General features: G+C 36.9%; 1 long non-coding RNA gene across 1 annotated transcript in view; it reads left to right on the top strand.

Moving 5' to 3' along the window:
• LOC126001994 (uncharacterized) overlaps positions 1-25,310 on the top strand; it is a 148,123-nt gene that overhangs the window by 122,134 nt on the left and 679 nt on the right. The window lies entirely within an intron of this gene.

Genomic DNA, 25,310 nt, shown 5'->3' on the forward strand with positions numbered 1-25,310 from the left:
CTTGGAGCAGTGTTTTATAGTTTTCTTTGTGTAGGTCCATCACATCTTTAGTCAGGCTGACTCCAAGATATTTGAGTTTGTGTGGCACTAATATGAATGGGATTGTTCTCTTAATGTCTATCTCTTCCCTATCATTATTAGTGTATAAAAAGGCCATTGATTTTTGTGTGTTAATTTTGTAGCCTGCCACTTTGTAAATGTAAATCTATTATTTCTAGAAGCTTTTTGGTAGAGTCTTTAGGGTTTTCTAAGCAGAGTTTCATGTCATTTGCAAACAGTGAGAGCTTGATTCTTCCTTTTCTATCTGGATTCCCTTGATATCTTTTTCTTGCCTAATTGCTATAGCAAGTACTTCCAGTACTATGTTGAACAGGAGTGGTGAGAGAGGACAGCCTTGTCTTGTGTCAGAATTTGGAGGGAAGGCTTTTAGTTTTTCTCCATTGAGGATAATATTTGCCACTGGCTTGTGGTAGATGGCCTTAACTATATTGAGAAAGGTTCCTTTTATTTCTGTCTTGCTGAGAGATTTCATCAAGAATGGATGTTGAACCTTATAAAATGCTTTCTCTGTATCTATTGCTATGATCATATGATTTTTATTTTTCTTGTTGTTGATGTTGTGTATTATGTTGATAGATTTACTGATGTTAAACCATCCTTGCATTCCTGGGATGAAACCTACTTGATCATAGTGAATGATCTTCTTGATGAGGCATTGGATCCCGTTTGCCAGGATTTTGTTGAGGATCTTTGCATCTGTGTTCATCGAAGATATTGGTCTGTAATTTTCTTTTTTGGCAGCATCTTTATATGGTTTGGGGATTAAGGTGATGTTGGCTTCATAAAAGCTATTTGGAAGTGTTCCTGTTTTTTCAATTTCATAAAAGAGCCATGCCAGGATTGGTAATAGTTCCTCTTGAAAGGTTTGAAAGAATTCATTCATGAATCCATCAGGGCCTGGGCTTTTGTTTTTGGGCAAATTTTTGATTATGGTTTTAATTTTCTCAATAGTGATGGGGGTGTTTAGATATGCTACATCTTATTTATTCAACTGTGGAAGGTTAAATGAGTTCAGAAATTTATCCATTTCTTCCAGGTTCTCATATTTAGTGGCATAAGTTTTTCTAAGTATTCTCTGAATGCCCTTTGAATCTCTGTAGTATCTGTAGTGATCTCCCCCTTTTTATTTCTTTTTTTTTTTATCTTTATCATTTCTTTTTTTTTTTTTATTTAAACACCTTGATTACATACATGATTGTGTTTGGGTTTCAGTCATGTAAAGAACGCCACCCATCACCAGTGCAACATTCCCATCACCAATGTCCCAAGTCTCCCTCCTCCCCACCTAACCCCTGCCTGTACTCTAAACAGGCTCTCCATTTCCCTCATATATTCTCATTATTAGGAAAGTTCAGAATGTAGTTATTTCTCTAACTAAACTCATCACTCTTTGTGGTGAGCTTCCTGAGGTGAGCTGGAACTTCCAGCTCTTTTCTCATTTGTGTCTGAAAATTATTATTGCAAGAATGTCTTTCATTTTTCTTAAAACCCATAGATGAGTGAGACCATTCTGCGTTTTTCTCTCTCTCTCTGACAGTAAACGAAGTGAATGACAAAATGGATAAGACCCCTTTTTATTTCTAATACGCGTTATCAAGTTTCTCTTTCTCTTTTTCTTTGTGAGTTTTGCCAATGGTCTATCAATCTTGTTTCTGCTTTTGTTGATCTTTTGGATTGTTTTTTCCATTCTCACTTCATTGATTTCTGCTTTCAGCTTTGTTATTTCCTTTTGTCGCCCTTTTGTTGATCATTTTCTAATTCTATAAGCTGCGTCATTAAGCTATTCACTTATGCTGCTCCATTCTTCCTGATCTGTTCTTAAAAAGCTATGTATTTTTCTCTCAGTACTGCTTTTGCTGTATCCCATGGTTCTGATAGTTTGTGTTTTCATTGTCGTTTGTTTCCAAGAAATTTTTGATTTCTTCTTTGATTTCATCTCAGACCCACTGGTTGTTCAGTAGTAGACTGTTTAATTTCTAGGTGTTAAATTTTTTCTTCTGTGTCCCTTTGTAGTTCACATCTAACTTCAGAGACTTGTGGTCAGCAAAAGTAGCTTGCAAAATTTCTATGTTCCTGATTTTATAGAGGTATGTTTTATGTGCCAACATTTGGTCTAACCTGGAGAATGACCCATATACATCAGAAAAGAATGTATATCCAGGTTTCTGAGGATGGAGTGTCCAATATATATATATATATATATATATATGTATATATACATATACATATATATATGTATATATACATATACATATATATATATATATATCTACTAAGCCTCTTTCTTCCATTTCTCTTTTCAGGTCTAGTATATTTTTGTTGGGTTTCAATTTGGTTGACCTATCAAGTGTTGACAAGCCCGTATTGAGGTCTCCCACAATTATTGTGTTATTATTGATATCCTTTTTCAGATTTGTCAACAATTATATTAAATTCTTTGCTGGTCCCTCATTGGGTGCGTATATGTTTAGGAGTGTGATTTCTTCCTGCTGTACATATCCCTTGATTAGAACATAATGTCCATCTTTGTCCCTTATAACTTTTCTGAGTATAAAGTTTGTGTTATCTGATATTAGTATGGCCACCCGTGCTTTTTTTTTTTTTTTTTTTTTTTTGGTTTTTGGTTTTTGGGCCACACCCAGCATTGCTCAGGGGTTACTCCTGGCTGTCTGCTCAGAAATAGTTCCTGGCAGGCACGGGGACCATATGGGACACCGGGATTCGAACCAACCACCTTTGGTCTTGGGTCGGCTGCTTGCAAGGCAAACGCCGCTGTGCTATCTCTCCAGGCCCGCCACCCGAGCTTTTTAAGGATGTTGTTTGCTTGAATGATTTTTCTCCAACCTTTGATTTTGAGTCTGTGTTTATTCTGACTATTCAGGTGTGTTTTTTGTAGACAGCAGGTGGTTAGTTTCAGTTTTTTTGAACCATTTTGCCACTCTGTGCCTCCTAATGGGTGCATTTTGTCTATTGACATTGAGAGAGATAATTGTCATGGGATTTATTGCCATGTGTGTTTGTTGGTCTGTCTTGTATTTAGAATAGATCTTTCAGTTTTTATTTTAAGGCTGGTTTTGAGTCTGTAAAGTTTTTGAGCTGTTGTTTATCTGTGAAGCCATGGACAATTCCTTCAAACCTGAAAGTGAGTTTTGCTGGGTGCAGTATTCTTGGCAAAGCATATATTTAATTGAGTTTTGTCATTATATCCCACCACTGCCTTCTGACCTTGAGTGTTTCTGGTGACAGGTCTGCTGTAAATTTCAAGGATGCTCCCTTGAATGTAATTTCCCTTTTTGATCTTGCTGCTTGCAGTATTCTATCTCTGTCTGTGGGATTCATCATTGTGACTAGGATATGTCTTTGGGTGTTTTTCCTGGGGTCTCTTTTGTTTGTTACTCTTCGTGCATGCAGGATTTGGTCATATGTTTTCTTTAGCTCTGGTAGTTTCTCTGTGATTATGTTCTTGACTGTTGATTCTTCCTGGAGATTTTTTTCCTGTGTCTCTGGGATGCCAATTATTCTAAGGTTGTTTCTGTTGAGCTTATCAAAGACTTCTATTTTCATCTTCTCATATTCTTTGATTAATTTTTCCATTGTCTGATCATTTGATTTAAGGCTTTTTTTTAAAATCTCTTCTGCTGTGTGGAGTTGTTATACTGTTAACCTATGGGAAAGCTCATCCATTATGTTCTTCAATTCATCTCCTGAGTTTTTCAAACCTGTTATTTGGCCTGATATTTCAGTTTGGAGTTTTCTGATTTCTATCTTCATATTCTCTTGATTCTTATTAGTATTCTAATCTATACTTTCTTTGAGTTCTGTGAGTATCCTCCATATTTCTTCTCTAAACTCCATATCTGAAAGACTACCTAGGTAGTTGGCCGTTGTTGTGTCATCAGAGTTTCCATCTTCATTCTCTATGCCTGTTGTTGGTCTGCATAGTTTCCCCATTGTCACGCTTGTGTTGTGGGTTTTTCTACGTGTTGTGGTGGTATTCATTGGCTAGGTGGAGTGCACAGCCGCGAAGTGAAGCAGAGCGACCAAGCTCCTCTGCTTCGACCCCTTATAGGTGGGCTTAAAGGGCCCAGCAGAGGGTCAGCTTTATTCGCAACTCCGTCACGTCAGCCGAGGCAAGCTGTCGGGGGATGAATGCCAGAGAAGATCAAAGTTCCCAGGTTGAAGCAAGCTAGGGGAAACCTCAAAACGTTTGCTGAGCTTAAGAAGCCCAGCAGAGTCAGCTTTATCCACAACTCCGGCCCAGAAAGACACACCTCAGCCGAGGCAAGACGTCAGGGGATGAATGCCAGAGAAGATCAAAATTCCCAGGTTGAAGCAAGTCGGGGGAAGCCTCAAAATGTCTGCCCTCTTTTTTCATCTTAACCATTCGCATATATCGATTTTAGTTAATTAATATCAGAAGGTCACAGGAATAGGGATCATGTACTAGAATCATACCTCTCCATCCATTTGACTTCCTTAATACATCAAACCAAATCATCTCTGTTCCGTCATGGAAATTTTTAGTTTTATTTAAATACTGCAATGATACATGATGCAGAATCCTTTAGTAGTAGAGGTATTAAATGGTTCTTTAGTATAACTTATGTTGTAAATTAGATACATATTTTGGACCCAAATAGAGGCGACTTAGGGAAGGAGGATCAGAGAGGGAATAACAGTCATACTTCGGTCTCAAATAATTCTGAAATTAATATGGTTGTAGGTTTTATAAGAATTAATTAATGTGCATCAAATTTAAGATGATGAGATAACTTCTATAAGACAATGAGGGCATCCTGACTGGTTGAAGAATAAACAAAACATTTATCAAAACCAATATCCACCACACCCATATCAGAAAGTACACTTCGGCCTTGCCCAAACCTATAAATCTTAGTAAACATGGATTTGGAATCTATATTTAAACTCCTTGATTATTGTGGGATTTAATACCATTGCATTGGGATAGCAGGAATCAAAATTCAAGTTGATGAAGACCTAAAGTGAAATGAAATTTCAAGTGCTTTCTACTAGAAACAGCTCCCAATTTTGCCTCTGACCTGACTCATTCAGACCTGAGCAAATAGAGTTCTACAAGAATAATTTTGATGTGGAAAGCAGAGGTTTACAACTTTGGTAACTTTGAAAACTTACATATGCCTGGTCTTTCCTACACAGTGTCTCCCAGAGTTGGTCTAGACTGGTCTTGATAGATATTTTTAAGTTGTAGTCAAAGAATTCTGGGCCGGAGAAGTTTATGACTTTATGTATTATATGTAATTTGCTTCAGAAAAATATTTCAAGATAGTGCCAACTCCTATTTTTCTTATCTTTCAAAAGTGAAAACAGTCCTCATGTAGAAATCAATCAGACTTGAGTACTGTGATATTGATATTAGTGTAGGTTGCACTTTTTGGAGTATTTCGTTCTAAATGATTTTCACAGGAGAAAGTGTTTTAATATGCAGAGCCCTATTCAGAATCCCTTTGAGGTAAAGAGGACAAGAATAGGTTCTCTTATTCTCTTTTAAATACTTACAATTGGAGTCAGTCTGGAAATCCATGTCAGAGCAAGCTTGGGCATGAAACAATGAATTAGCTTGCTTCAGCAAACCCAGAAATGTTTCTTGACCATTATTAAATCTACCATTATGAGATACTCAGATCTGTTTGTATTACTAAATCTAAAGGAATTTTAATAACCAACCCCTTTGAGTTCCCTAAATTAAGTTCAAGTTTCATAATACTGTCAAATTACACTCTTAGTGACTGAGACTTCTATTTCAGCCTTGATCATATTGTTACTTTGTTTGATTTATTTTTTGGAGAGGAGAGAGCACACCAGGATGCTTGGTACTTAACCTTAGCTCTGCTTTCAGGGATCACTCTTGGTGGTTCAAGGGACCAGATGGCATTCCAGGGATCAAACTTGGTCTACCATGTGCAAGATAATACCTGCTGTATTATCTTTCTAGCACCTCTGTCAAGCAGTTTAAAAAAAATTAGATCTGTAAATATTTCAGTGACTTCCATGATAGTAGAAAAACAAAAATTTATAAATTTGAAAATGTTTTTCTGTACATTAAATGTTTACTTTTTTCTCATTAAAGTATTGATTTTATTTTATAATACTCACTTCTACTTTGGTATTCAGGTTGAAAATTTAAATAAAAACTTGTTCTTTTTCATTGAAAATAAAAATGAATATGCCAAGGTCAAATAGAAGTAGAGATTTGATAATTTTTAGTTACATAAGCTGCTTTGAAATACTTAGAGCAACACAAAAGTAATTGCTGTTGTATTTACCACTGTCTTACAATTTAAAGTTAAACATTTACTTTCCTAACAAAGATAAATATTGAATGCATTAAGTATTTATTATTGAGAAGTATTTCTTTATGCTTTCTCATATCTTTGGATATTTGATAGGAGAGCAACAAAACTGTGGTCATTTCTGATCCTACTCAGTAGAATATTTAAAATTCTACCTCAACTGGTGATATTTTTTCTCCTACAGATATTGCTCAATCCCTTAAACATTGTATCTTCCCTACGAAGATGGAAGCCATGTTTAAGTTTAAAAGTATATTCTTTCCAAATGTTTATCATATATGATAAACATAATAAAAAATTAAGCTACCCATTGATTCTACAATGCAGACTAGAGTGAGCAAGAGCAGATAGAATCATATTGACTTGAACAGATGAGCAAAATCCAGAGGAACATATAGTGATTTGTGTATTATGGGCACTTGTGGGACTGAGACATGTTTTTGAGGGGGTGTTTTTTTCTCATGAAAGAGCTATTGGTCTCTGCTATCCCAAAATCTGCCTTCTTTATAAACAGATTCTCTGCTAGCAGGTTAACCTTTTTACTTTCTGCCACTAAAATAAATTTTAGCTTCATAGAGCTTCTTTAAATTGGCTTAATTTTTAAGAATTTTCCTTCTCTCAATTCCTTGGAGATTATTATTTTTGACACACACATTCAGTGTTCCCTGGTTATTAGTTTATTTTTTGGTTATGGAATTAATGGAAGGTTCAACAGTGTAGTTCTTTTATCTTCACTAGAAGAACAACAAAATGCTTTTCTTAGACATTATGCTGTCAAGCAAAAAGAAGCATAAGGCATTTTAGCCCTGCTCTTGCTCTCATCTTGGAGAAGGAACTTAAAGCAGAGCACTTAACCTGCCTTTATTTCTTTCCTCATCTATTAAGTGTGGGAACTAAGTTACATAATCTACAAATAATTTTTAAATTGTATCCCTGGAACAGCAGGTTCAATATGACAAATTAAATTCATCATTTTTTGTTTTCTCTTTTACCTCACAAACCCTTCTACAAGTGAATAAAAAGGAATTTAAAAGTGTTCCTTATTACTTATTATCAGGGAAATGCAAATCAAAACAGCAATGAGATAGCTGATCCCAGTGAGAATAGCACACATCACAAAGAACAAAAACAAGCAGTGAGTAGGGGAACATAGAATAAATGGGGGTGATGTCATCTGGTTCAGCTCTCCTGGGAAACAGTACAAAATCTTCTCAAAAAAATTAAAAATTGAGCTCCCATATGACCATAAATTCTACTTGATATCTACCCTCATGGGCCCCCAAACCCTGGATTTCCACTTGGCTATAAGATAAATTGTGCAATTTGCCACTAAATTGATGGAACTAGATGTCATCCTATTGCGTGCTATCACTTATAAAGAGAGAGACAAATATAAAATGATTTCAGTAAAAATGTGGGATATAATGAAAATTGATAAGGCAATAATAACAAATGATCAAAACTATAGAACCTGAGAATTTCCTGCAATACTGAGCTTACCAAAGAGCTAAGTTACCTTGAGTGTTGGAAAGCTCTGTGGGGCATTGTTGGAGAGAAGTAGACACTGGTGATGGGCATGATGCCCAAGCACTGTAAACATGAAACTCATAATTTTATAAAGTATTATAAATCAATATGCTTCAAATCAAAATTGGAAGAACAGATAGAAACTTAAAACAATAAAGAGAATAAGAAATCCTTACTGTATGAGGGAAATGGAAATATTAAGCCTGTTTAATGTAGTGGCAGGGGTGGGGTGGGAGGAGGGAGATTTGGGACATTGATGATGGGAATGTTGCACTGGTGATGGGTGGTGTTCTTTACATGACTGAAACCTAAACACAATCATGTATGTAATTAAGGTGTTTAAATAAAATATTATTTAAAAAGATAAAGATTGGGGGAAGCAAATATTTAAAAAAAGAAAGAAAGAAATCTTCACGGCACAATTGTTAACATGGCTGCTGTTCAAAAATCTCAGCTACCAACCCGACTCAGAAGAGGCTGCTAAAGATTGGTCAATGTCAGTGTGAGCTGAACACACCCACGAATGGTGGAGCCAGAGGTGCCCCGAGCTCTGCTTTGCTCCCTGGCTGTGCACATATCCTAGTCAATGATGCCCAGCACTATACACAGAAAAAAAAAAAAATCATACTACAAGCATGACAAAGGGAAACAATAGAGGCCAACACCATGCATAGAGAATGAAAATGGAAGCTCTGATGATCCAAAAAGTGCCAAGCACTTATTTAGCCTCACAATAAAGAATTTAAAGAAGAAATATCAAGATGTTCCTAGAACTCAAAGAAAGCATGAATTAAGCTGATTGAATCACGAATAAGAAACAAGAAAATATGAAAATAGAAATGAGAAAACTCCAAACTAAAATAAAAGGATTGAAAAACTTGGTAGGTGAAATGAAAACCTCACTGGAAAGCCTCTACAACAAAGAAACAGCAGCTGAGGACTGAATCAGTGAGCTGAAAGATGAGATTATAACTCCGTACAACAGAAGAGATTGGAAAAGAACCTTATAACAAACGATCAAAAAAAAATATCCTCAAAGAATGTGAATGGACGAAACTAGTAGTCTTCCATAAACTCAACAGAAAACATCCTAAGAATCTTTGGAGTCCCAGAGACACAGAAAGAAAATCCCCAGGAAAAATCAACAGTCAAAGACATCATTGCAGAGAAACTTCCGAAGCTAGGGTGCAAGCAACCAAATCCTGCATGCCTAAAGAATACCAGCTAAAGAGATTCGAAAAAAGCACCCCAAGAGAATAGGAAAGATGCTTCAGCAAATATATGTTAATATGTGTCAAAATATGTGAATACTTATGCGAAATATACAGTAATAGAAATTATGCTTATTTAGGAAGTGGAAAATAGAGCACTGTTAGTTAGCCACTGCATGAGCTATTTTAACTAAGTGACCGTTAAGAGGCAAGGCCTATGAGAAGCAAGCGTTTAGGTCCAATGACAACCCATAATTTTCAAGTGTTGGCAGTACCATCATCAAGGAAAGGGATTCCATATGGACCTGAAATCAAGTAACTGATGTGAGAGTCTATACTTCCCTCCAAACCACTAGCACAATTGGTTTTAGAACTGAAATATCTTTGTTTGAAAGGGAAACTTGGGAAGGTATGTCACTTGAGAGAATTCAAATGATGATAAAGGAAAGTGACTCAGTTGGAATAGAGAAGAAAATAAAGAGTAAAGTTGAAACTAGAAACTAGAAAATAATAAAAGATAAAATTGAGGGAATGGATGAAGCAGGAAGGGCTCTTGTCTTGTATATGGCTGACCTGGGGTTCAATTCTTGCAGCCTGTATAGTTCATTGAGCCCTTTAAGGATGATCCTTGAACCTAGAGCCAGGAGTAAGCCCTGCGCACCACCAGATGTTACCCTAAAATAAAGCAAACAAAAGAACTTATGGGAAAAGGTAGGACAACTTGAGAATCATTCAAGCACATCTGAAGTTCAAGTATAGGAGTTGCAAATGAGAAATAGGGGGATTATTAAATAATTGTATAAGAAAATTTATCAATAGAGTCTTGTAGAAACCTTCAGATTAAAATCACCTAGTAAAATGAATGAGAGAAATGTTCAGGAGATTGAGTAAAGAATTATCAGGGCATATCAGTGAAAGTTCAGAGCTACAGAAATTTTTAGAAAACTAAAGAAAAACTTTTAATTAACAGGAGGAGGGAGGATTGCCAGAGAGCACAAACTGTGATTCAGAGATACAAAGATAGATACTAGGAGTAAGAACCACCCCTCCTCCAACACACACACACACACACACACACACACACACACACACACACACAAATCAAGAGTGTGACAACTAAATTCTTAGCAACTGAATAAGACAAACATTGAAATAGATGGAATGATTGCCATCTTTATTCTTTATCCAGTAAAATACAATGAAGTGTGAAGCTGAAATAAAAATATAATGACATTCCAAATTAGTGCAGGAACATCCTGTTACAGTTCCTGAACTCAAGGCAAAATTAAAAGGTACACAAGAGACAATGATCTTAGGACACTTATTTGGCTCAGTGGAGGGCAATATTTGTGTAGCTTTAATGGCTTAATATTGATTTGACAGAAAACTGTGATGTAAATTTATTAGAAAACTAGTGGGATGGGAAGGAAATATAAAAGAACTTCCAAGGTAATTCAATAGAGAATGATTGTAATGATGATTCTGTAAGTCAGAATATAAAGACATTTGAGAAAATCAAGGTTAATGGAAGAATTGTCTGCTAAAAAAGTAAAAAGGAGTTGCATTAAGGACTAGAACTTGGAGTGGTTGAACAATTAATTTCTGTTTTCTGTCTAGGGTGTTAGTACAAGTTGGCTTTAAACTGCATCCATATATTTGATGTAAAAGTGATCATATTATTCATTTATTTGTAAAGCTTGATAATGTATTATAATTGGACACATTTTTTAAATTTTTCTCATACTTTACTATGAGACCATGAAAAACTGCTGTGTATAAAAATATATTATTACAAGAATATAAAATATATGCTTATTTAATTTTTTAAGAAATTTTGATCCCTTGTTCCACTTACCTGCATAATATTTATTTAGGATATCACTATTGGAACAATATGGATGAAGCTCTAGTCTCATCAGGTTTATAAAATGACTTTTTCTTAGGGATCTGGAGAGAGTAGAGAGGATAGGACTCTTGACTTGCATGACCCATGTTTGATCCCTGGCATCCCATATGGCTGCCCCAGGTATTGCAGGATGCAAAACTAGGAATAACACTTGAGCATCTCCAAGTGTGGCCCCCAAACACACAGGCTTTTTCTAACTGGAATGTGAAAGGAACTATATACAAGGAAGAGCACACTGGTAAGAGTTGGTATGGGATTTTCTCATAATTTTTACCTTGCTTATGAGTTTGGAAGTAATTTCGTTTATTTATTTGATTTACTTAGTTGTTCTGTGTGAATATTCTCTTTCTAAGGAAAAAGTGTGAGTAATTTCTATATTCACATCTATGTTTGATGTGGAGTAGGGGAGTAGGGTCTGATTTGCCCTGCCCTGTTTTTTCCTTCTCAAGAAGTGTTTGGAGTCTGCCTAAGAGAGCAACCTTTTACTGAGAGGCCCAATACAGTGATCAGAAGAGATTTTTTGAGGGTGGGTTATGTCTGAACATAATTTAGAGGTAAAAGGAAAAAATGGAGTTTTTAGTGAGTGTCAATACCTGTGACTTGTAAAACTTTAGCTTGAAAAGACCCAGTTTACTTCTCTTCTCCTGTATCAGATAAAGTCTCATTGACCATTGGATGATGGATAGCTCCTATTACTTGCCTATTCATCCCTTCCCTACCATGTGGGAAACTGAAGAAGTTACTTTTATAACAATTTATTGCCTTATCAGACTATCTTGAGAAATATTGATATGAACAGAGAACAAAAATTGTCAGGCTTAATAAAAGAGCAATTGTAGCTATTGACTACCACTAGGTCTCAGAATTAAATAAATCAAATTGTGTGGTAAATAAGAGGGGATGGAAAATTTAAGTTAGCAAGTTCTACAATAAGGAAAGCAAAAGCAGTGTAACATGCTGGCAGGTTTACTTTGGAGCATGGGTGTGTGAGACTGAGAGAACCCTGCTCAATATTCAAATGCTCTCACTAATTTTTACTTTCATGAAAGTGTAATTGCTCCCCAATTAGAAGTTTTATATCATTTAATTAGTATTGACTTTCTTTCTCCTTAGAAGAAAAAAACAGTTTTCAAAAGAGAGTGAAATGCTTAAGTTGTATGCATATGTATTTTGATGATGTATTAGAACATATTGCATAATTAAACTTAAATATTCTAATGATATCTCATTTGTTGTATCCTTAGAGGATAATTGTCACTCAATAATGATTTCTCCTCTAGTGTGTTTTGTTTTACATAACAAAGACTGTTTCAATGAACCTTTATCTCCTTACAATGTAATAACAATAGCGATTTAAGTATCAAAATGAAAAAAAAACTTACCACAGTTTTTTTCACTTTTAGACAAATTATACTGCTTAACTCATTCTTTTAAATTTAAAATTAATATTTTGTTAAAATAAGCTGATAACCAGGTTCTAGGGATAGCTTAGGTTATTATTTTTATCCCCATATGTACCTGTAGTTTCCTGTGGCATTGTTCCTTTGCATAGGCACATTAAAATAAGGAAATCTTAGAAATAGAAAGAAGTTCTTATCTAATAGGGATAGGAACTTCTAAATTTTTTATTGCAGAGGGGCCTTTCACCCTAAATATTTGGCATAGTGATTTGACTTAGGCTTCAGTTTATCAGACGTTGGTCACTCACCCCGAAGAGTGGATCCCATCTTTGAAACTGGCATGGTTTTCTGCACCAACACCAGGAATTGAACTAATACTGCCCTAATACTAGTACTACCCTACTGCCCTGGTACTGACTTGCTCCAGGGTGGGTTCACATGACACCCTGACTACTTGGAAACAGAAACAATTTCTCTTAGGGCAGGTTTCCCTTCCTCATCGCCCAATTGGTGAGATGAAACCAGAAGATTCTCAGTGACACCCTGACTTTGACGTAGGATCTATGCAAAAATCAAGATCTCTAATTAATAAAGCCTAAATGCAACAACTTTGACTGAGGGGAAATTTTCCTGGAACTATGAAGAAAGACTTTGGGGTCAGACAACTTAGTATGCCCAGAACTTGTATTTGGTCTTATGGCAAGATGCTTCATGTGTAGGGACACCCTGCTTTTAAGCCAACGGTTTTTTTCTTTCTATTTTATCCAACTTTTGCTGTACCTATGCAAAAATTTCTGCCTTTTTTTTATCTTTTAGATAGAGGTTCCCACCTTTTTCATTGAACCTTGGATACAAATTACTTCATTTTACCTTGTATTTCTGCATTTCTCTACGAAATAGAAGAGTAGGGGAAAGATCAAGGACAGGGTCAGGGCGAAGTGGTCTCATATGCATTGATGGAGATAAAAAAAATAAACAAAAATCTACTAAATACCCAAGCCAAAGTCAATGACAAAAGAATCAAGAGACCCAAACTATAACAACCGAAACTTAAAATGAGCTTGTTATACTGCAGGTCAGGGGTCAAAGAGTGGTGGTATAGGATGCACTTTGGGAATATAGGTGGAGGGAGTTTGACACTGGTAGTGGGATTGGCCCTGATTCATTATATGTCTTACTTCTAACTACGAAGGACTTTGTACATAACAATGGTTTTAATAAAATAAAATTTAAAAACCACACTGAATAAAGATGTTGACATCTTTTACACTGCAAGCAGATGGTAATTTATGACGAGATAATAATAGGGAAGTTTCATGAATCAGAAACATGGATAGAAAGATAGCACAGGGGTTAAGGTACTTTCTTTGCATGCACCTAACCCCAGTTGAATCCCTGGCATCACATATGGTCTCTCCACATACCTCCAGTTGTGATTCCTAGGCACAGAGCCAGGAGTAACCCCTGAGCACCAGCATGTGTGGCCCACCAGCATGTGTGGCAACAACAACAACAACAAATATAGAAAGGAATTTTTTTTTGGTGGGGCCACACCCAGTAACGCTCAGAGATTGCTCTTGGCTTTGAGCTCAGAAATCGCCCCTGGCTTGGGTAGACCATATAGGTCACCAGAGGATCTAACAGCAGTCCCTTCTAGGCTAGTGCTTGCAAGGCAGATGCCTTACCTTTAGTGCCACTGCTTTGGCCCCTAGAAAGGCATTTTAAAAATGTTCAGTATAAAACTTACTTTGCATGCAGCTGACCCGGCTTAGATCGTTGGAATGAGGTCCTATGAGAGACCTACTAGGAGTGTTCCCTGAGTAGAGAGCCAGAAATAAACTCTTACTGTCTGTTGGTTTTTGCCCACAAATTAAATTAAAAAACCTGAACCTGTGAGAGTATATTTAAATTTTCTGGATTTTTTTAATAAACAAATACCAGAAGTAGTGCCTTTGAAAATTGACCTGTGGGTCAAATTCATTCTCTAAGCAGTGTGTCTCTGTCATGTAAAATTAGGCTGATAATGTGAGTCAGAAACTGTTGTGATGATGAAACAAAGTAATGCACGAAAGGTATTTAATAAATTACATACAACTACTTTGCATAGAGCACTCAATAATTGTTACGTATTATTTAACTAACGAATAGAATTATTATTATAATGTATAGGTCCATGAAATGTGATTTTTTAAAAATATGTTTTATATTTTATGTATGAGAAGTTATTCTCTATGCCATACTAATTTATAGGTTCCTGTTTTGGATAAAATTGGCAAAAACTACAAAGTAATTTAATATTTGGAGTGATGATGTAAACATTCAACTTTTGCACCAGAGAGACAGTACAGTAGTTTGTATACTTGGTTGTGTACACTACCGACCTGGATTTGATTTTCAGCATCCATAATGTACAGCATGTCCTGACAGGACTGATCCCTGTTCAGAAGTAAGCTCTGAAATCTACATGTGCAGCCCCAAGACAAAAACAAATATCTACATTAAGTTATACTAAAACTGAAGATTAGGGCATTTAACTTTAGTAATGATAATAGAGGCCAAATGGGAGGAATCATCATACTCAACCACTCTTCCTGAAGTGCTGGGCAAATACTTTCTTATTCCTGAGCATCATGGTTTCATCTTTTTAACTCTGATTTTCAGTATGAGGGTTTAGTGAAAATTATTGCGAAATAGCTTATAAAGAAGATTGAGAACTGGGGAAAAGCAAACTCTCCTGTAAGCAACTTGTTAAAACAAACAGCTTCTTTGGAAGCCTGGACAGCTAGAACCTGTAACAGCAAAGAAATTACATACAACTGTAATGTGTACCATAGCAAAGAGTTATAGCTAGCATAATAAAACTTTTATCCTTTTGAAGTAGAAGAAATGATGAGCCTCTTCATTGATAACTCATGGAGCATTTGGGAACACAGATCAAAGAGAACTATTATTACTGTACACTAGAAATTAAAATGACTGAATATGAGCTACTTCAATACATTACTCTTTCAATTATATTTTGCAGAGTTACAATTCAAATATTACTCTGATAATTAAGCTAAATTTTATTGTAGCTTACATGCCAGAAAATAAAAGACATTAAATGTTTTTAAGCAACTCTGTTCCATTTTTTAATGGCTTTCAAATTATATAGTTGAGATGAAATGAGGGGGCAGAGTGTATTGAATATTTATAAAATTTCACTAGGTTACTGTAAACTCAATTGAGCAAAATTATATTAATGGAAGAATGTTTTGATATTCTTCCATGATCTTTAAGAAAAATTCCCATAGGTTTTTTCAATTACATAATAGTTGTATTTGACTATAAATTCTACTTTAAGTACAGTCATTAAACAGCTAAGAGGCTTAAATAAAGAAATAATAAAAATTTACAATAGAAATGGGTATGCTTGTTCATGAGCATTTTTATGGAAGGTTTGGCTATATGAAATGAAAGCAGGAATGAGTAATTTGTAAATCTGAGAAGGTGCTGCGAATGAGTAGCACACAAAGCAACAGTTAAAATTAATTAATTATTTTATTTTTATTTTTTGGCCACACCCAGTGATGCTCAGGGGTTACTCCTGGCTATGCACTCAGAAATCACTCCTGGCTTGGGGGACCATATGGGACACTGGGGGATCGAACCGAGGTCCATCCTAGGTTAACACGTGCAAGGCAGATGCCCTACCTCTTGTGTCACTGCTCCAGCCCCAATTTATTTTTGATTGAAAATATATACATTTGCTATACTTTTGTGGAAATGCCACACCTGGTGACGTTCAGGGCTTACTCTTGGATATGCATTCGGAAATCGCTCATGGCTTGGGAGACTATGTGGGACGACAGGATGAAACCAGGTCCGTCCTGGATCAGCTGCATGAAAGGCAAACGCCCTACCACTGCACTATCTATCTCTCCGGCCCCAAATACTATACTTTTTTAACCAAGGAAAGAATACTTGCTTTGTAATTGCATATTCTGAACTTAAACCACATCCATGAGCATTTGCTAGTGCCTGTCTCTGAAGTCAGTGGGAGCATGTATCAAAATGCCTGGGGACTAGCTTGTCTAAGGATGTCCGGTCATAAACATTTTCTTTTAAGTCCCGATCAAAGAGGACATTTCTTGTTTGTCAATGCAAGAGAGAACTCACATGCAGACAATATCCAGCACAAGCCAGCACTGGGCACTAAAGATTTGCTTTAAAATGTTTACCCTCCCTCACTCTCATTTCTGTGTAAACTGCCTCTTAATAAAGGAAGAGATTTGACCAAAGAGAGAGTGTATTTGGAAGGAAATATAAAGTACTTTATTAAAAAAGTCTAATCAAACACTTGAAATATAAGTCTTGAGTATCCATTTCAAATTCATTCCCCAGAACCTTGCCTGAGATCTGATTAATTTTTGAAGTGGCACAAGAGGAAGTTAGCCTGTAGGTCCTCATCTAGATACGACAGATGCCACGAAGGACTCTCCAGTTTCCTGAGTGACTTGGTGATAGCCAGGCAGTCTTTTTTATAGTCCTCAATAGCAAGGCTTAAAGGAGAAACCCTCTGGAGCTCTGATAGTGCTCTCTGTTCTTTCTTTTATTTTTTTTCCTTTCCTTTTTCCCTCTCCACTCCTCACCTCCCCTCTTCACCCTCTCCTCCCCTTCTCCACTCTTCTTCCCTCTTCTCTCCCCTTCCCCTCATCTTCTCTTCCCCATTCTCCCCTCTTCTCTGCTCTGCTCTCCTCTTCTCCTGTCCTCTACTCTCCTTTCCTGTCCCCTCCTCTCCTCTCCTCTCCTCTCCTCTCCTCTCCTCTCCTCTCCTCTCCTCTCCTCTCCTCTCCTCTCCTCTCTTCTCTCCTTTCGTCTCCTCTCCATTCCTCTCCTTTCGTCTCCTCTCCATTCCTCTCCTCTCCTCTCATATTCCCTTCCCCTCCCTTCTCTTCCCCTCCTCTTCCCTCTCCTCTCCCCTTCCCTTATCTCCTCTCCTCCATTCTCCTCTCTCCTCTCCTCTGCTCTCCTTTCCTCCCCCTCCCCTCCTCTCCTCTTCTTTCTTTTCGTTCTCTTCCCACCATATCCAGTGATGTATAGGGGTTACTCCTGGGTCTGCACTCAGGAATCACTCCTGGAAGGACTCAGGGGACCAAATGGGATGCTGGGGATCGAACCTCTGTAAGCTATGTGCAAGGCAAGCACCTACGCGCTGTACTATTGCTCCGGACTTTCTCTGCTCTTTTTCTAAAAGTAAAATCTATGTGATGTTCTCCTCTTATAAATAAATAAACCAGCAGGTGGGCAAAGACATAGATACAAAGGAACTTTATTACCTCTTTGACAGTTAATGCTTTCCTATGTAGTTCCCTAGTCTCCTGAGAACTTCCCCATACAGTCCTTAGAACTGAAACAAACATTGCAACACGGGACACAGTTTTATCTTCTGTTAAAATATTCCAACAAAGCCTTAGGTATAACGGTTCTGAAGAAATATTTGTATTAGTCTAAACTAAGATATTTAATTAAGAGTGATTTCTGTAAATATCTCCCCCCCTCAGTATTTATGAGGTGGAGATATTTGATTTAATTGGTATGTGGTTTTTCTGATCAGGGAAACAAACCAAAAATGCTACTTTGGGCAAATTCTCATTGAAGTTCAATCCTGTGCTTACTGAAATATCTGAGAGTTTTTAGTCTGCCTATATCATGCAATATAAACTGGGCCCATTGATTATTAGCACTTCAAATTGACTACATGGAAGAAGAAATGAGCTCCAAACAAATCTGCTTGCAGAAAATGCTTTAGCACTGTGGTGGCTGGCTGAGGAAGAGTGCTTAAACATATAAATACAAGCAGCCAGTTAGTATAATCTATGTATGGCAAGCTCTGCCTTGTATTGAATGAGGTTTTTACCTGATACCTCAGAGATGACATGATTTCAGGGCACAGCTGGCAATGTTAATGAGAAGAGCTGATCAAGTGTAAAGAAAAGAAAATAAAGGCAAATTGAACAAGGAAATGACAACTTCAGCTTCAGACTGATTGCCAGTTAAGGCAGGTTCTATGTCTACAAGTCCATAGCAAGTGGTGGAGACAGTTCACTGTAGATTGTCACTCTGCTTGTTCAGTTCATTGTTAACAAGTGGAAATGCAGATCCATGGAGACCAATGGTAACAGCCTTTCAAACACCCTGGAAATCTGTATTTTATAGGAAATAATTTCACTTTGAAATGTTGACTGTGAATTTAAATTGAGGAGAAGAATTGAAGAAAACTTCTATATCTACCTTTGAACCAGATTTGGAGCATGTCACATTCTTCAAATTCTTCTTTCTGAACAAGCTAAGTAATGTTTGGAAGATTAGAGAAGAAATGCTAATGCTTCTTACTATGTGCTTTTTGTTTTTGTTTGTTTTGTTTTGTTTTGTTTTTCGGACACTCGCAGTGATGCACAAAGGTTACTCCTGGCTACGTGCTCAGAAATTACTCCTGACTTGAGGGACCATATGGAATGCCGGGCGATTGAACCTCGGTCCGTCCTAGGCTAGTGAGTGCAAGGCAGATGCCTTACCGCTAGTGCTACCACCCTGGCCTTGCTTCTTATTATGTGGATAAAAAAAAAAAAAGATGAGGTTACGTTTATAGCTAAATAGTCAAGGAATTCAAATGTCGTGTCTATTGCCAGTGTTTATATTCTGGCTGTGATGAGCTGGGACTAAATTACCAGTTCTGTGGCCAGTTTCTACCTCAGTAAAATGAGAAATATTGTGCTATAAATTTCATAATTCTATTGTGAGGATTCAGTTGAGATACTGTCTTTGTACCATGTTTAATAGTATAATGCCTCATACTTGGTAATTATTCAGTAATCATTTAGCTATTGTTTTATAATACAATATTCAAAGGATTTGCCTATTTTAGTATACTTGAAGAAAATTATTCCTAGTAAATGGAAGGACATATTTTTTTTGAACATTTAAGTGACTAGATTCTGAAATTTGCAAATCAGGATTTCAGTCCTGGCTCTGCTAGTATATAGCCAGAAAAAAAAACTAATTTTTTTTACATATTAAATACACTTATCTATAAAGTAAGAATACTGGCCTGTAGCTCAAAGTCATAATAATTCAGTGAGATAATATGAATAAAGTTAATTCCTGGTGCCTAAGTCATTAAATGATATATGCAATTGTAATTATTACTTTTCTCTACTTTCAAAGTTTTTGTATTTCCAAGCTTTGTTTTAGTAATTTATATTTTTATACGGATTTGGAGAGATTTGTGTCACGGTTAGTTTACACATTAGTTTTGCTTAATGAACTTTATTGGGACACTTGTTCTCAACCAGAGAGACTTTCACTTCCAGGAGACATTTGGCAGTGTGTGAAACCTACTCAAGTTGTCACAAATGATGGTTCACATTCAGTGTGTAGGGCCCTGAGATATTGCTAAATGTTTTGTGTTGCATTAAACAGTCCTCTACTGTCTCTACTGTCCTCTACTGCAATAAAATATTCAGTTCAAAATGCTACTCATGTGGAACTTGAGAAAACCTGAATTACATTGATATCTCATTTTATAAGTTACTTGCAGAAAAAAATGTTCATCTTTCTCTTACTCAGATGGAAATTGTTGCCAGTCTAGTCTCGAAGAAATTACAACTGAGGAAGGGGTTCCCAGAGAGTTTGTGTTAAGTGAGGAGGAGAAGGAAATATATTGCTTTCCACTACCTAGCTTGGTCATCCCAGGAAGCACCTGGAAAATCTAGAATGGAGTGCTGAGTCCCTGCAGGGCATGGGCACTTTGTCCCACCAGTTCCAGGAGGCTGCCTGGGGCTGACAACCCTCAATCTGTTCTTGTCTCCTACTTGTGCTGCTCAGCATGGGAGATGATCCCTACCAGCCGATTTCTTGGGTAGCCATGAACTCAGACTGGAGAGAGGAACTGCTCTTTGCAGGAACGGAAAAATCTTTGCTAGGAATTTTGAGTTCATAGCCTCTGTTCACAGAAAAGAATTTCAGGAGGTGACGAATAACGAGATCAAGTTTATTGGGAAACAGTGGGAGGGAAGGAGAAAGGTAGATTTAGATACTGACTCCAGAAAACATGGGTTCTTTGGAATGGAGAAAAGCAATGTCCATATTCATATCTCAAGTATAAATGTGTGGGTTATTTCCCAGTATGGAGAAATGAGTGTTAAGGTGTGAATGTTCATATCTCCAGAGTGGAGATGGTGGCATCACTTTGCAACTCTAACCAGGTATGTCTGCCAAGTTAGTTTTAGTGCTATTCTCCTAAACGTCCTTCTACCTTACCAGCCTATTCTTAAGGTGACTGTCTAGGGCAGAGGTGGTGAACAGGATTTTTACCCTCACTCAAAATGGCAAAATGCAATGTGTGTTTAATATATTATTGTTAAGATTATATGCTTTTGTGTGAGTGTTTGTTTTGGCAGGTCACTGCGTGGTGTGTCTCTCTGACTCTCACAGTTCAAAATTTTGGCTCTTTGTGTTAAACTTGTTCGCCACCCCTGGCCTAGGGTGTGAAATTGTAAAGGTTAATGCATAATATATCTCTCTCCCCTGTTTCTTCTCTCTCTCTCTACTCCTTCCTCTCTCTTTTCTTTCTCTCCTCTCTCTCCTAGTCATCAAGTGGTCTTTGTTCTAGAGGTGTAGCTTCTCTTCTTCCAGGGTTCTTCTTCCAGGCTTTCACATCTGGAATTCTGAACAACTAGCTCCTGAGATGGGTCTTTTGCATCAAAAGACCTGCCTTGGAACCACTTTTGGTCACAATTTTTCCCTACACACCAAGGAAGGCTTTCTCCCTTCCTTGCCCCTCCTCTTCTAGCCTGCAACAAATTAACACAGAGATTGAAACCTGAAGTATCACTTTCAATTAAATATTAAATGTATGGCTTAACTATATCCTTCTGATTGCAAAAGTAATATAAATGTGTGAAAAGTATAAAGACTAAATAAATCAAATAACTGCAGAGACAGTTTCCTTCCATTTTCCTATTTATCACCTTAGAAAATCATTAGAAATACAATTGTGTTGTATATAGTACCGTAGAATCTTAAATGTCTGAGTTGATTGATCTGTAGTTGATTATAAATGACTGTCTTTAGTATTCTTAAAGAGCTTATTCCATCTAAATTGCATTCATTCTGTAGGGTAGAGACAGGCAGTCATTCAGAGGGTGGGATATGGTTTGAGACAGGGTCATCATTGTGGGAGTAAGGAGGGCATCTGCTTGTGAAATTCTTAAGTTGACTTGGAAAAGAGGAGTAAGGAGGAGTCTTTGTGGTGGGCACACCTCCCTCTACAAAGGCCCAGTGAGAGAGAATATTAAAAGAACAGGAGAGGGATATTATAAAGAAAGAAGTATTCCAAGGTGGAGTTTATGGCAACAGTATGCAAAAATTCAGCTTGACTGGGCTAGCACAGACAGTGTTGGACCATAGGGAGTCAAATAGGCAGTAACATTAAAACTCATTGAATAAAATTGGAAACTATGAATCTGTAGCGATGCAATAAACAAGTGAAGAAAATGAAATTTTGATGAGAGATGGAATATTTATAAAGTAAAAAATAACCTCTCTGCTAAAGAGATAATAATTACAAAGAGAAAAACAGTAATTTTACAGTGGAAAAGCCTGGAAGATAACACCTTAATCAAATGATCATAATTAACATCAATAAAAAAATCAAAATTGTGTGTCACCTAAATGCTGTGGTTGTCAGCTTCTAAGATGAGCCTTACTCACCTCCGTCCTCCCTGTATTTATGCCTTTGGTTTGTCTTTGTCCTCGCAGAGTGAGGCTGATTATGTCTTTAGTAATCCTATTACCAAAATGATGGAATGTGACTTCTGATGCTAAGTCCAAAAAGGCATTCTAGCTCTCAAGGGAGCTAGATGCCATTTGTGAGGACTCCCAAGCACAGTCAACACTGACTTGCCCACTATTTGAAGGAGCCACTTTTAAACAAGATCCAGCTCAATCAAACCTCCAGATGAAAGCATCCTAGCCAACATCTTGATTGTAACCTCATACGTGAACTGCAGTTTCATGAGAGAACCCACTTACTCCTTCCTTTTCACTGATACATAGAAATGAAGCAAGATAATGTTTTAGTATTTTTCACAACTCTTTGGTCAATTCGATTGCAGCAAAGGGCAACTCTTGGGCAGTTAGACACTATGCAGCGGCTAAAGAGATTGCCTTCCACCCTGGTTAGATCCCCAGCACTGCATATAGATTCTCAGGAACAACCAATCAAGAAATCTGAGCACAGAAATGGGAGTAAGCCCTGAACACATTCAATTGAATTCATAAACAAAATAAACAACAACGAAAAGGGTGTCACTTTGTGACAGTCCAGCTGGCTAGACCTAATAAAACAAAAAATAATGATTGAAAGCTGTTGTGCAAAATAGTTGGCCTTTCATCTTCAGTAGAATCCAGATCTTAAAAGATATCCTGTCCTGGAGTGAAGGCGATAAGAGACATGACGATTTCACACAATTTTGCATTCCCTACCTGATGTTGAGCACAGGGCTTCACCACAAGAACATAATTAGGACAGTTGGAAAAACCTGGAGATGTTAGGATTAAAATGGAGATAATACTTAGAGAATTGTAATATGTGTTCATGTCAGTTTTGTGGTTATAATGTAGAAAAGACAAATTCTTTTGTGATCAAGCATTTTTTTAAATTATGCAGACAAAAGTAGAATATAGCCTTGCATATCAAAACGGATCCACCTAGGGGGGAGCAGTGGTGCAAGCATTAAGGAGTCTGCCTTGCCCGTGTTAGCCTAGGACAAACAGCGGTTTGATCCCCCTGTCCCCCATATGGTCCCCCAAGCCAGGAGCGATTTCTGAGCGTATAGCAGCAGTAACCCCTGAGCTTCACCGGGTGTGGCCCAAAAAGCAAAAACCAAACAAACAAATGAAAAAAAAAATATAATCTAATCCACCTATACTGTACTGGGGAGGCCCAGGGATTCCTCCCAATAATGCTCAGGGCACCATGTGGTGCCAGGAATCAATCTAAATCAGCTGGATGTAAGGCATGCTCCTCATCCCACTATATTTTGTGGTGCATTTTGTATCAGGAAAAAATTTAATGAGCATTATTATTGGGTGTTTATATTGATTCTACTGTTTTGTTATTACAAAGGAAAAGACCCCATTCTCTGTTATCATGAACAAGACTAGTAAATATCCTTCTCACTATATGTATGCCCTTATTCAATTTTGTCTAGTTAAGCCCCAGAGGCTAATTGCTATGTGAATACAGTTTGTGGTGCTAGAGATCAAACCAGATCAAAACAGGCCTGCTATACCCTCTCTTTATTCCTATTGTGTTCAATAAACTTTCTCTGCCCCCCCCCCCAAAAAAAAGAATCCCATGCCCCTCTACTATCCCTATGTACCCTGAGCTTAAAATATGCACCCTTCATGTTCCATTTTTCTAGAGCCAACCCTATGGTCATCTCTTCCACTGCTTGGGTTTTTCTTTGTTCTGATTCTTCTCTTAACAAAAGTACTGATATTTTCTTCCTCGCAAATCCTCAGTCCTTTTTATAAGAATAATCCATTCAAAGTAGACAGCATCATGGCAAATCCTCATCTCCTTCAACAGACAGTATTCTGTTTTACTGATAGTTTTATTTATTTTATAAAATTCCAACACACAATGACAGATTTGATATGGAATAAGAAACTCAGGAGCTTACTTACTTGTAGATGTGTAGTGAAATTTTCGCAAGAAAACTTTTTAATGTTTTAAAATGTTAAAGTTTTTAAATTTTTAAATTCCCAATGAGACTGTTAGTTGTTGAATATTGTGTGACCCACAATCAGCAGGAATAGTTGAAAGGCAAATGGAGTGCTAGATATAATTTTTTCATGCAACGGTTATTGTTTCATCTTCAGTTTGCAAGGCTTTATAAACTGGATGCATCAGATTTATAAGATTGTTTTCCATATCTGTAAGACTTTTTGTTATTTTTATTGTCATTAGATCAACATTGCTTCCATCCATAACTTTGCTTATGTTCCCCCCTATTTAAAAAAAATTTTTAGTAGAGTGTTTTGGGACAGCAGAGGTAATAAAATAAAAGAGATAAGTGAGTGGTTTTTTTTCCTCTCCCAAAAAGCTAATACTTAAGGATGTGTTCCCCTTGGTAAATTTTAATATGAAATTTGTTCTCAAGTTAGAAATCTCCTTGTCAACTGGAAGGAGAATTGTCCTTGAATCCTGTTCTGCATCACAAAATAAAATATAATCTCTTCTTCACATATTTTTAAATTAAAAAATTGTTAGGGAATGTAAAGTATTGTCACTTGTCAGGATTATACTTTGTTGCTTGGAAAGGCAGGAGTAGCCTTTAGGCAAAATGTTTCTCTGTCCCCATATGGGATTTTCTCCTTTACTCACAGGATTTGGACAAGAACTAAAAGGATTTATATGGAAAGCTTATACAACAAACCAGAGAGGAAGTTCAAACAAATATCATCAGTCTTTTTCAAATGTCATTGCTTATGTAAATGAACTGGTTTGGGTGCTGCTGAGCCTTCTGCACCCTTGGCTTGGCAAGATATTCAGGCCTATCTCCCTTTATTTGCTTCTGGAGCTCATTACCATGAAACCATCTCATTCCATTTTAGTTGGTACTTTTTAAATGTATTTTCGTTTAGGGCTTTGGGGTTTGTTTCTGGTTTTTTAGATTAGCATCAGTATCTTGTGACTTCCTAAGGATACTTTTGAGGCCAATATATTATTGTGGTGCATTTCTATCGGATGTTAGTGATTTTTGCTCTCTAATATTATTCACTTGGCCAATTTGAAATCTCTAGAAACCATGTTAATAATCAGTGA

This window comes from Suncus etruscus, chromosome 2 (assembly GCF_024139225.1).
Source record: "Suncus etruscus isolate mSunEtr1 chromosome 2, mSunEtr1.pri.cur, whole genome shotgun sequence".
Classification (NCBI taxonomy): Eukaryota; Metazoa; Chordata; class Mammalia; order Eulipotyphla; family Soricidae; genus Suncus; species Suncus etruscus.